The sequence below is a fragment of the Marmota marmota genome, unplaced genomic scaffold, assembly GCF_001458135.2.
Source record: "Marmota marmota marmota unplaced genomic scaffold, marMar, whole genome shotgun sequence".
Lineage (NCBI taxonomy): Eukaryota > Metazoa > Chordata > Mammalia > Rodentia > Sciuridae > Marmota > Marmota marmota.
In genome coordinates, this window is record NW_026000229.1 from 21,622,646 (window position 1) to 21,633,759 (window position 11,114).

At 36.7% G+C, this 11,114-nt stretch overlaps 1 protein-coding gene across 1 annotated transcript in view; it reads left to right on the top strand.

Annotated features, from left to right (window-relative positions):
• Sltm (SAFB like transcription modulator) overlaps positions 1-11,114 on the top strand; it is a 60,894-nt gene that overhangs the window by 5,425 nt on the left and 44,355 nt on the right. The window lies entirely within an intron of this gene.

Consider the following 11,114-nt stretch of genomic DNA (forward strand, 5'->3'; position numbering starts at 1 on the left):
CTCACTCCCGCAACACACACACCTTTTATTCAAATTTTTAAATTTTGAGACTGGGCCTCACTAGGTTTCTTACAGCCTCAATGAGTTGCTGACTTTGAACCTGTGATTCTCCTACCTTGGCTTTCTGAGTTTTGTTTTTGTTTTTGTGGTACTGGAGATTTAACTCAGGGGTATTCTACAAATGAGCTATACCCTTAGCCCTTTTCATTTTTTATTTTGAGACAGGGTCTCACTAAGTGCCCAGACTAGCCTTGAATGTTTGATCCTTCTACCTCAGCCTCTTGTCTCTGAGATTACAAGCATGCAGCACCATGCCTAGCAAGATGAGTTTTTAAGATAAAAGTATATCACCATCTGTTAACTTCAAAAGTAAAATTTAAATCCATGTTTATATGGTCCAAAAATCCATGTTTTCAATTTTTAACCTTTGTAAATTACAAATGTAATATATGTACAGAAATTTTAGAAAACAAACATATTGATAAATTAGTATTGGGGTGACAACCATGTAACCAACATCTGTATCAAGAAGTGCAATAATAGCCCTTCAAGGTTGCACACACCTGTAACCTGTAATCCCAGCAGCTCGGGAGGCTGATGGACATAATAACTTTATCACAAGTTCAAAGCCAGCCTCAGCAACAGCGAGATGCTAAGCAACTCAGTGAAACCCTGTCCATAAATAAAATAAAAAATAGGGCTGGGGATGTGGCTCAGTAGTCAAGTGCCCCTGAGTTCAATCCCCAGTACCAAAAAAAGTACAATAGGGCTGGGGGCAGTAGCACCTATAATCCCAGCTTCTCAAGAGGCTGAGGTAGGAGGATCACAAGTCCAAAGCCAGCTTTAGAAACTTAGTGAGACCCTAAGCAACTTAACAAGATCCTGTCTCAAAAATAAAAAATGAAAAAATGATAGGGATCTGGCACAGTGGTTAAGTACCCCTGGGTTCAATCCCCAGTACCAAAAAAAAAGGGGGGGGGGCAGGAGAAATAGAATCCTATTATCATTCCAGAAGCCCTGCACAAGACTGCCCAATTCCAACAAAGATTAAACATTATCCGGACTTTTATGGCACATTCTTTTTTTTAAGATAATTTTCGATACATTAAAATTATACATAATTATGAGCTTCATTGATCACTTTCATTTTCTAATAGAATCATTTTCTTCTTTTTTTCTCTTCATTCATTCATGTTTTTTCTTCTATTTCTTTCTTTCTTTTTTTTTTTTTCTCCTTTCTTTGGTGCTAGGGTATTGAATCCATAGCCTTGTATATGCTAAGAATGCACTCTACCACTTGAGCTATACCCACAGTCTAGCAATCACTAGCTGCTTTCCTTTATAGATTTACCACTTTGATATGTATCTCTAAATATTATATTTATTTCAATCAGATAAATGGGCCAACTATATTCTTTTATATTTGGTTTCTTCCAACATCACTTTTTGTTAGATTTATCCACATTGCAACATGAAATTACAATTGCTTCAGATTATTGTAGAGTATTGCATTGTGTAACTATATCACAATTTGTTTACCCGTTTCACTGTTAATTGATATTGGAGTGCTTCTAGGTTGTGGCTATTATAAATATTGCTGCTCACTACAAAACCATGTGCTGCTTAATGATGTAGATATGTTCTGAGAATTGCATCACTTGGTGATTCTGTCATTGTGTGAACATCATAGAGAGTACTTATACAAACTAAGATGGCTACAATGTCATGAGGTGATATAATCTAATGGGACCACCATCTATATGCAGTTTAGTGATGACTGAAATGTTATATAGCACATGACTATATTTGTTTTTTCTATAGAGCCTACATTAGAAGTAAATTTATGGGCCAAATAATATGAAGTGATGTAATTTTCTTGGATAGTTATAAGTAGTTTGCTATAGTAGTTGTACTATTTTTTTCTCTCACTGTTAAAAGAGTTCCAGTTACTACGTATCCTTGTCTAACGTGTATATTATTAAGGTCTCTGCTTTAGGCATTATGCTGGGGTGTGTGGATTTAGTATTGCAGCTTTTTTGTGTGTATGTGTGTTTTGTTTGGTTTGGTTTGGCTTGGTACCAGGGATTGAACAGAGGGCCTCAACACTGAGTCACATCCCCAGCCTGTTTCATTTATTTATTTATTGAGATAGGGTCTCACTAAGTTGCTTAGGGCCTCATATGTTGATAAGGCTGGTTTTGAACTTATTATACTCCTGCCTCAGATTCCAGAATTGCCGGAATTATAGGCCTGTACCACTGTGTCTGGCTGCAGTATTCTTTCTTTAATGCTATTGTTTCATAAGCAGAAATTCTTAATTTTTAAAAAAAAAATTTTAGTTATAGATGAACACGATGCCTTTATTTATGTATTTTTATGTGATGCTGAGAATCAAACCCAGTGCCTCACATGTGCTAGGTAAGCACTTTACCACTGAGCCACAACCCCAACCCAGAAATTCTTAATTTTAATGTAGTCATTTATATCAGTCTTTTCCTTTGGCTGGGTGTCATTATGCATGCCTTAATTCCAGTGACTCAAGTGGCTGAGGCAGGAGGATCACAAGTTCAAGGCCAGTCTCAGCAATTTAGTGGGAACCTGCCTCAAAAAATAAAAAGGGCTGGGGATGGAGCTCAGTGGTAAAGCACCCCTGGGTTCAATCCCCAATATCAAAAACTGAAAAATAAATAAAAACATATTTTCATTTGTAATTGGTGCTTTTTGTGTACTTACAAGTAAATTTTTTCCAAATCCAAGATCCTGACAATATTCTCTTAATTGATCTTTGAAGAGACAAATCTAAGGACTGATGTGTTATATTTCTCCCTCAAATAACTTAACACAATGGAAAATCTAGCTGATATTAGAGACTGAACTCCAAAGGATTCTCCATTGCAAAAAAAGGAAAATCAAAATAAGACAAACAACAATAACAACAACAACCTATTTCCTGGGTCAGGAAACTACACAGAACCCTCATTATTGTCTGCATTTGTTCTAGAAAAATAACAAAGCTTTAACATGGTGATGTCGGGCTGGGGATATGGCTTAAGCGGTAGCGCGCTTGCCTGTTACGCGTGCGGCCCGGGTTCGATCCTCAGCACCACATACAAACAAAGATGTTGTGTCTGCCGAAAACTAAAAAAAAAAAAATATATAACATGGTGATGTCCTTGCCTATTAGTTTTCTTGGTTCATGGTTCATTGTGTGTAGTCTTCTTACATCTTACCTTGAATATTTCCCCACTTTTATTTTTCATTTTAGATTTATGCACTGTGACATTGTGTTCTCAGCATGATAATCTTCTAAAAACATTATTTCCCCTCATATTCAGATCTACAATCCACAGGGAATTGATTTCTAGTGTTTGATGTAAAGGAGCAATTCCAGTGTAATTTATCAAAACAAAAAACAAAAACAACAACAACAAAAAACTGTCCTCACACCACTGCTCTGGGGTACTAGATTGGGGAAAAAAACAAGTTCATGAATCTATTTTATTTTTAATATTTATTTTTTAGTTGTAGTTGAACAACAATACCTTTATTTTTTATTTATTTTTATGTGGTTCTGAGGATTGGACCCAGGGCCTGGCACATGCCAGGCGAGCGCTCTACCACTGAGCCACAACTCCAGCCCCATGAATCTATTTTTGATCTCTCTATTCTATCCCACTGGTCTGTCAATCTCTTTGCTAACTCCACACTTTAAAATAATGCTTGACCTACCACAGAACAAGTGCTGATGCCTGGTTTTCATTCTTCAAAGGTTTTTGGTAGCCTGTGTGAGGCTCTTTGTTTGATCCCAGCACTCAATAAATAAGTAAACAAAAGGTTTTTGTTATTCTTTTTTTTTAATATTTGTTTATTTATACATAGGCACAATATCTTTATTTTGTTTATTTATTTTTATGTGGTACTGAGAATTGAACCCAGGGTCTCACACGTGCAAGGTGAACGCTCTACCACTGAGCCATAACCCCAGCAGGGTTTTGGTTATTCTTAATCATTTGCATTCCACATAAAATCTGAATGAATTTCTCTAATTCTACTCAAAAATAGGGTAGTTTTCTGCTTCACACTCCATTGAATAAATATATCAATTTAGGATGACTTGATAGCTTTACAATATTGAGCTATTTATTTATTTTTGTGGTATTGGGAATTAAACCCAGGGGCACTTTATCACTAAGCAACATCCTCAGTGATTTTTTGAGACAGGATCTCACTAAATTGCCCAGGCTGGCCTTAAACATGATCTTCCTGCCTCAGCCCCCCAAATTGCAAGGATTATAGGCATGCACCATTACACCCAGCAATACTGAGCTTTTTAAATCCTTTAAACTGATATCTCTCCATATATTTAGGTCTTTCATAATTCCCTCAGAAAGTTGTATAGTTTTCTATACAAAATCTTCCACATACTTATTAGCTTTGTTCCTAGAAACTTTATATTTAAAAAAAATTTTTTTAGTTGTTGATGGACCTTTAGTTTATTTTGTTTATATGTAGTGCTGAGAATTCAACCCAGAGCTTTATACATGCTAGGCAAGCACTCTACCACTGAGCTACAACCCCAGCCTAGCACTTGATATTTTTGATATTATTGTAAATATATTATTATTTTGTGGCATAAATATATAACCAGTTTAAATTTGATTGACTTTTAATAATTTTAAATGAGATTTTTTTCAATATTTCATTTTGTTAATGACTGCTATATAGAAATGAAATTGATACTGTGTCCAGAAACTAAGCTAAACTATCTCATAAATTCTAACAATTTTTAAAATAGATAATATCATCTAGGTTGAGGCTGGTGTATTTATTGCTACCACGATCCCATGGCTTCCTTGCTATGAAGTCACCATGGCTATATCCCCCATTAGAGCCATGGGCCTGTCACACAGTCCTCCCCATAGGGCTATCTTTTCTGAGTTTTAATAATTTATTAATCCCTTGCTTACGAGGCTTAGAGTTATAACAGCTTCCAATAGTTTTAACCCAAGCATAGTATCTTTTGTGATTTCACTAAACCTTGCTCACATCTTTGTTAATAATCCCTTTATTGGGCTAGGGATGCAACTCGGTTCACAGAGCTCTTGCCTGGTATACCTAATGCACTGGGTTTGATCCCCAGCACTGTAAAAAACAAATGAAATAATCCTTTATTAAACTTGTCTGGGTTGAGCTGGGTGCACATCTGTAATCCCAGATGTTCCACAAGCTCAGGCAGTAGGATCCCACATCTGAGGCTAGCCTGGCCAATTAAGCAAGACCCTGTCTTAAGATAACAAATAGAGCTGGGAACAGTGGCTCAAGCCTGTAATCCCAGCACCTCAGGAGGCTGAGGCAAGAGGACTGCGAGTTCAAAACCTGCCTCAGCAATTTAGCGAGACCCTAAACAACTCAGCAAGATCCTGTCTCTAAATAAAATATAAAAAGAGCTGAGGGGCCAGGGGTTGTAGTTCAGTGGTAGAGCACTTGCTTAACTCATGTGAGGCACTGGGGGGTTTGATCCTCAGCACCACATAAAAATAAATAAATAAAATAAAGGTATTGTGTCCATCTACAACTTAAAAAAAAAAAAAAATTAAAAAGGGAGGGGGACTGGGATGCAGCTCAGTGGTTAAGTGCCCTTGGATTTAATCCCTGGAAAGAAAGAAAAGAAAAAAGAAATAGAGGGCTGGGGATGTGGCTCAAGTGGTAGTGTGCTCGCCTAGCATGCATGAGGCACTGGGTTTGATTCTCAGCACCAAATAAAAATAAAATAAAGATATTGTGTCCACCTAAAACTAATAAATAAATAAAAGAAATACAAAAAGGACTTGGGATATGACTTAGCAATAGAGTACCCTAGGCTTTTTCCCCAGTGTAAGGAAAAACAAAACAAACTAAAAAACCTGACCTATTCAATTCCAGTTTTTAATCTTTTTCTTGCTAAGACACTAATTAATATGTTTTCTTCTATACTTCCAATCTTTTTGCCTTTCCTTGGTTAATTTTGTTTGTTTTATGGTGCTAGGGATTGAACCCAGGACCTGATACATGCTAGGCAAGGACTCTACCACTGAGTTATATCGCTAGCCCTTATAGTTCATTCTTGATTTTCTTCTGATTCACTCTCCAAATCATAAAATCTATCTCAGCTGTGTCTAATATATTGAAGAATCCATAAACCAATTTCTTGGTTTTATTTATATCATTTTTCAATTCTAGAATTTCTACTGACTCTTTTCTTGATTCTGTAATGATACTTTTTAATTTTTCAAGTTGTAGTTACTTGCTTATTCATAATAGGTATCTGGTAATACTACTACCTGCAGAACCTAGGACCTGTTTTCTGTTGTTTGTGGTAGTTTCTATTCATGGGATTTGTCTCCTTGTGAGCCTGAGTGAATGCCAGACAATGCAATATTTTAAATATTTGTAGAAATATTTGTGGACATAGTTTACCTTTCTGTATATTCCTTTAGAGATTATTTATACTTGCATAGCAATGGCACTAATGTGATATAGGTATTGGGATATGACTTCATGTTATCTGTGTGATGCCAAGCATAGCTGACGTCCATGAAGGTTTTCCTTTCTACAAATTTATCTTTTCTTCCACAGAGAGCCCTGTAATGTCTCAAAACAAAGCCTGGAATGGTCTCCTTCCTTTAGCAGATCCTGGTCTTCAAATTTTGTACCTTTGGGTAGGTGCCATGGTGCACACCTATATATTAATCTCAGCGATTTAGGAGTTTGAGGCAGGATGTCAGCCTGGGCAACCTAGTGAGACCTCTCAAAATAAAAAATAAAGAGAGCTAGGAATGTAGCTCAATGGCAAAGCACCCTTGGGTTCTATCTCCAGTACCATGAAAAGATTTTCTTTTTTCCTTTTGTACCTTTGACTCTCAAATCATTCAAACATGATGTTCACTATCTCAACAGCTTTAGGACATTAGCGAATACCTCCTTCTACTCCAAATGATGGGCTCCTCTCACTAGATTTTGCTTTCTTTCAATTTTTTGCCCAGTAATTTCTCACAATCTTGTTAGTTCTTTGATGCTTTTGATATGTACATTTTAAAAATACATATTTGGTTAAGGATTTTGTATCTGATTTACTACCTCTGGCATAACCAGAAGCTATGCACTTTCCATTAAGAGAAGAACACAATAATTCAACTGTTGCCAATAGGAAACAGCTGGGTCAAGTAAAGATGTTGCAAGATAAGAAATGTTTAAAAGTATATTCCAAAGTAGGAGTAAGGAATGATGTTGTTGAACAGGAAAATGGTTAGCAGAGTTTAAGTGCCCCCCCCAAATTGATTAATGTTTCAGTTTAACATCAGAGTGTAAATTCATAAGGGCAAGTCAGTTTCTGTTTTCATTAAAGTAATCAGTATTGAGGGTACACTCTATAGAAGCTCATACAATAATGAAATAAACAATGGAATAAACAGTATAAGATTGGGACTTAGCATTAGGACGAAGGAAGAAAACTCTTTGGGAATGCAAATAAACTTTGATGGAAAACAAGATGTCATAATTTTAAAACTGCAATGAATTTGAATCATTCTGGATCTTCAACTTATCCTGTGTTCTCAGACTAATTATTGACATTTTTTTAAAAATAGTTTTTAGTTTTGAAGGACCTTTATTTTATTCCTTTATTTATATGTGGTGCTGAGAATTGAACCCAGTGCCTCACACATGTGAGGCAAGCTCTCTACCAGTGAGCCACAAACCCAGCCCAATTATTGACATTTTTTAATGCCAGATTTTACTTCCATAAAATAACCATCATTTGATCAATCCTAAAGGTTTTTTATTATAAGCTTTCAGAGCTCTATGTTCTATTTCTTCATTGCTCTAGCTACAGTTGCAATTTTACATGTTTTTATGATCGATTAATGTTTCAGTTTAACATCAGAGTATAAACTTCATAAGGGCAAGTCAGTTTCTGTTTTCATTAAAGTAATCAGAATTGAGTGTACACTCTGTAGGAGCTCATACAATAATGAACAAAGTAGGTAAGGTAATCATTACCTTCCCACAGTTGATTTAAGATACATTTAAGATATCGAATACTCAATAGATACTTGTTGAATAAGATTTTATAGAATCAAAATAACATGAATGCCAAAAACTCAAATGGTGAGAGGTTTATACAAAAAAAATGTAGGTTCTTATTACTTTTTGAAGATTATTTGTTACATGGAAAAAATATAAATATGTATATAAAATAGTTGTAGCTAGAACAGGTCAAATATTGGTCTTATCCATAACACTGTTTAGTGCATTTGCAAAGAATGGGAGATAAGACTATTGATTGTAGGAAAAATGAAATGGAATATATCCAAACAATAAGCTGAATATTGAGAAAAAACTCTCATATTTCTTAACTTAAGATACTAAAATATGGTAACAAAAAATTGTACCAAAGAAACATTCATTGAAAAGTGAATTATTTAAAAATAATCCTCATAGGTTAAATGGCAAAGTTAAATATTCTATGTTAAAAGTGACATTTTCTCCATTTTATATTTTCTCTACTAACAAACAAAAGAACCCATAGATTTGTGTATGGGTCTCCCCCACAAGTTATCATGAGTAACTTCAAATCTATTTTTTAAATGTTTAAGCACTATAAAATTTATTATATCCCCCCAATTAGTAACATTTTGCTACATTTATTTTAATGATTGATAACATATTGCCACAGTTGCTTTTTCTCTTTCCCCCAATCACAAGTAAACTGCAGATAGAATGACAGAATACCTTCCAAGAATGTCAGCATCCATCACTTAAGAACTAGGACATTTTACATGATTATATCACACTCCAAATATTTTACATTGGTATAATGACAAAATCTAATATGTCAAGACTCCCAATCATCACAAATTTTCTAATTGTCCCCTTGGTAGCCACCTTCCTCCTCACTTTGATTCAGGATCCAAAACAAAATCACACATTCAATTTAGCTGTCTAGTCATTTTTATTCTAACAGTTTGAATATTTGAGGGTTTTGTTTGTTTATTTGTTATGCAATGCTGGGGATTGAACCCAGGACAATGGCAGGCAAGAGCTCTACTAATGAGCTACATCCCCGGCTAGTCATTTTTATTCTAGAGCAACTCTATTGCTTTCATTTTCACAATACTGCTCTTTTTTAAAGAGTCCAGAAGAGCGGTTATTTCAACTACAATTGTCTGATTGTCTTTATCAGATTCAGGTTAAATACTCTCAGCATTTTGGCTAGCTTCCTCAAGTGCATTAGATCAGAAGTAATAGATACCTATTTTAAGGTAACTTTTTTATAGATTTTTTGTTTTGTTTTCTTAAAAGACAGTCAAATAAAAATCCATTCCCTTTAAACATACTGCTAGTTTTGGGTTGCTGTAACACACCCTACCCCCATTCCTGCTTCTAAAGTGTACACAGGAAGCTAGCTGGGCACGGTGGCCATGCCATAATCCTAGAGACGTGGGAGGCAGAGGCAGGAGGATTGCAAGTTCAAGGCCAGCCTCAGCAATTTAGTGAGATCCTGTCTCAAAATTAAAAAAAAAAAAAAAAAAAAAAATTTAAAAAGGATGGGGATGTGGTTCAGTGGTTAAACACCCCTGGGTTCAGTCTTCAGTACCAAAAATTAAATATATGAATAAATAAATAAAGTGTCCGCAGGAAGAGTGGGAAAGACATTGGGTTGAAATCTGACATTTAAAGCAAACGGGCCAATAGTTAGTTGTTGGCCCCTTAGTAAACCTTTTAAAATCTTTATTACATGAGGGTGGAGGGGAGTGAGCCAAAGAATGAGAGAGAGGGAAAAGAGATTGGGCCAGAAAATTTCCAAAGAGCCTTTGAATTCTAAAACTCATAACTGTGAAACCAATGTTTTGGTAGAGATAGAACTGGATTTTGAATCAGGAGGCTGGGATCAGGAGCACAGCTATGCCACCTACCAGCTGTGTGAACATGGACAAGTCATTTAATCTCTCTAAGCCTTGGAGAGATTTACCTCGTAGAGCTGGGAAGGATTAAGGGGGTTACTGTATGTCAAAGTGTCTTAGAAACCGTGAAGAACTATTTGAACGTCAGGAATTATTTTAAATAACATAATTATTTTATAATTATATAATTATTTATATAATAATCATTTTATAAAGTCTTCCTCCTTTTGAGTTAATCATTCGATAAAAAAAAATTTAAAAAGCAACCTAAAGTGAGTCCTGACCTCATCAATTTCAGTTTTAAAACCAGGAAATGATTGGGGGAGGGGGTGTGGGGCGGGGAGAGGCAGGAAATGCCAGACTATATAATTGTGCATCATACTCACTTAATAGAACTTATAGTTTCATTCCATCAATGTGTTGATAATTAATTATACTGGCTAAAATTAGGAATAGGTACTCACTTGTTCTAATCGGTCTTCCATAAGGTCACCGTTCTTGGAATCCCAAAGTTTGAGGGACAAAACAGTGAACATCGCGTATGATTATGGCAACAAGTATTTTAAAACTGATTTCCTCATTCAGTAAACAGTTTCGTGTTAAGTCGTCGGGTCCACCATGGAGGATGGCAAACCGAGGCACGTAACAAGTGGAAGTTTTCCTGGTTTTCAAGCAAGCAGGGGGAGCCCTGAAATAAAGTAAGCTTTAGTGGGTTGAAAGCATGACATTTTTCTCTGAGACAGACAGTGTCGCACAGGACGGCCCTAGGTTTCCTTGGAGGCCTTTGGAATGGAACTCGGGGACCCCAGTTCATTAGTGCCCACTGGCCACATTTTTTCGATTATTCAGCAGAACTGAATAAGTATTTCCCTGGGAGAAGTTCGGCGCGTGCACACGCCCCCTTCGTTTGTGTTGAGTAACGAGCGAACTATCTATGCCTCGTAGCGTCCAGCCCACTGCTGTTGCTCAAAACTCGAGACGTTGCAAGAAAATGGCTAACGAAGCCGCGGGGAACCGCGGCGCGACGGACGTTGGTGCGGTTGGACGTGGCTGACCTCGCAGCCCACGCAGCGGGGTCGCACCGCCCAGGTGGCCGCAGCCGGCTTCGCGGAGCGCGCCTCGTCCGTCCCCGCGCCAGTTTGCGCACGCGCGCCCGTCATCCGGGTGCCGGCT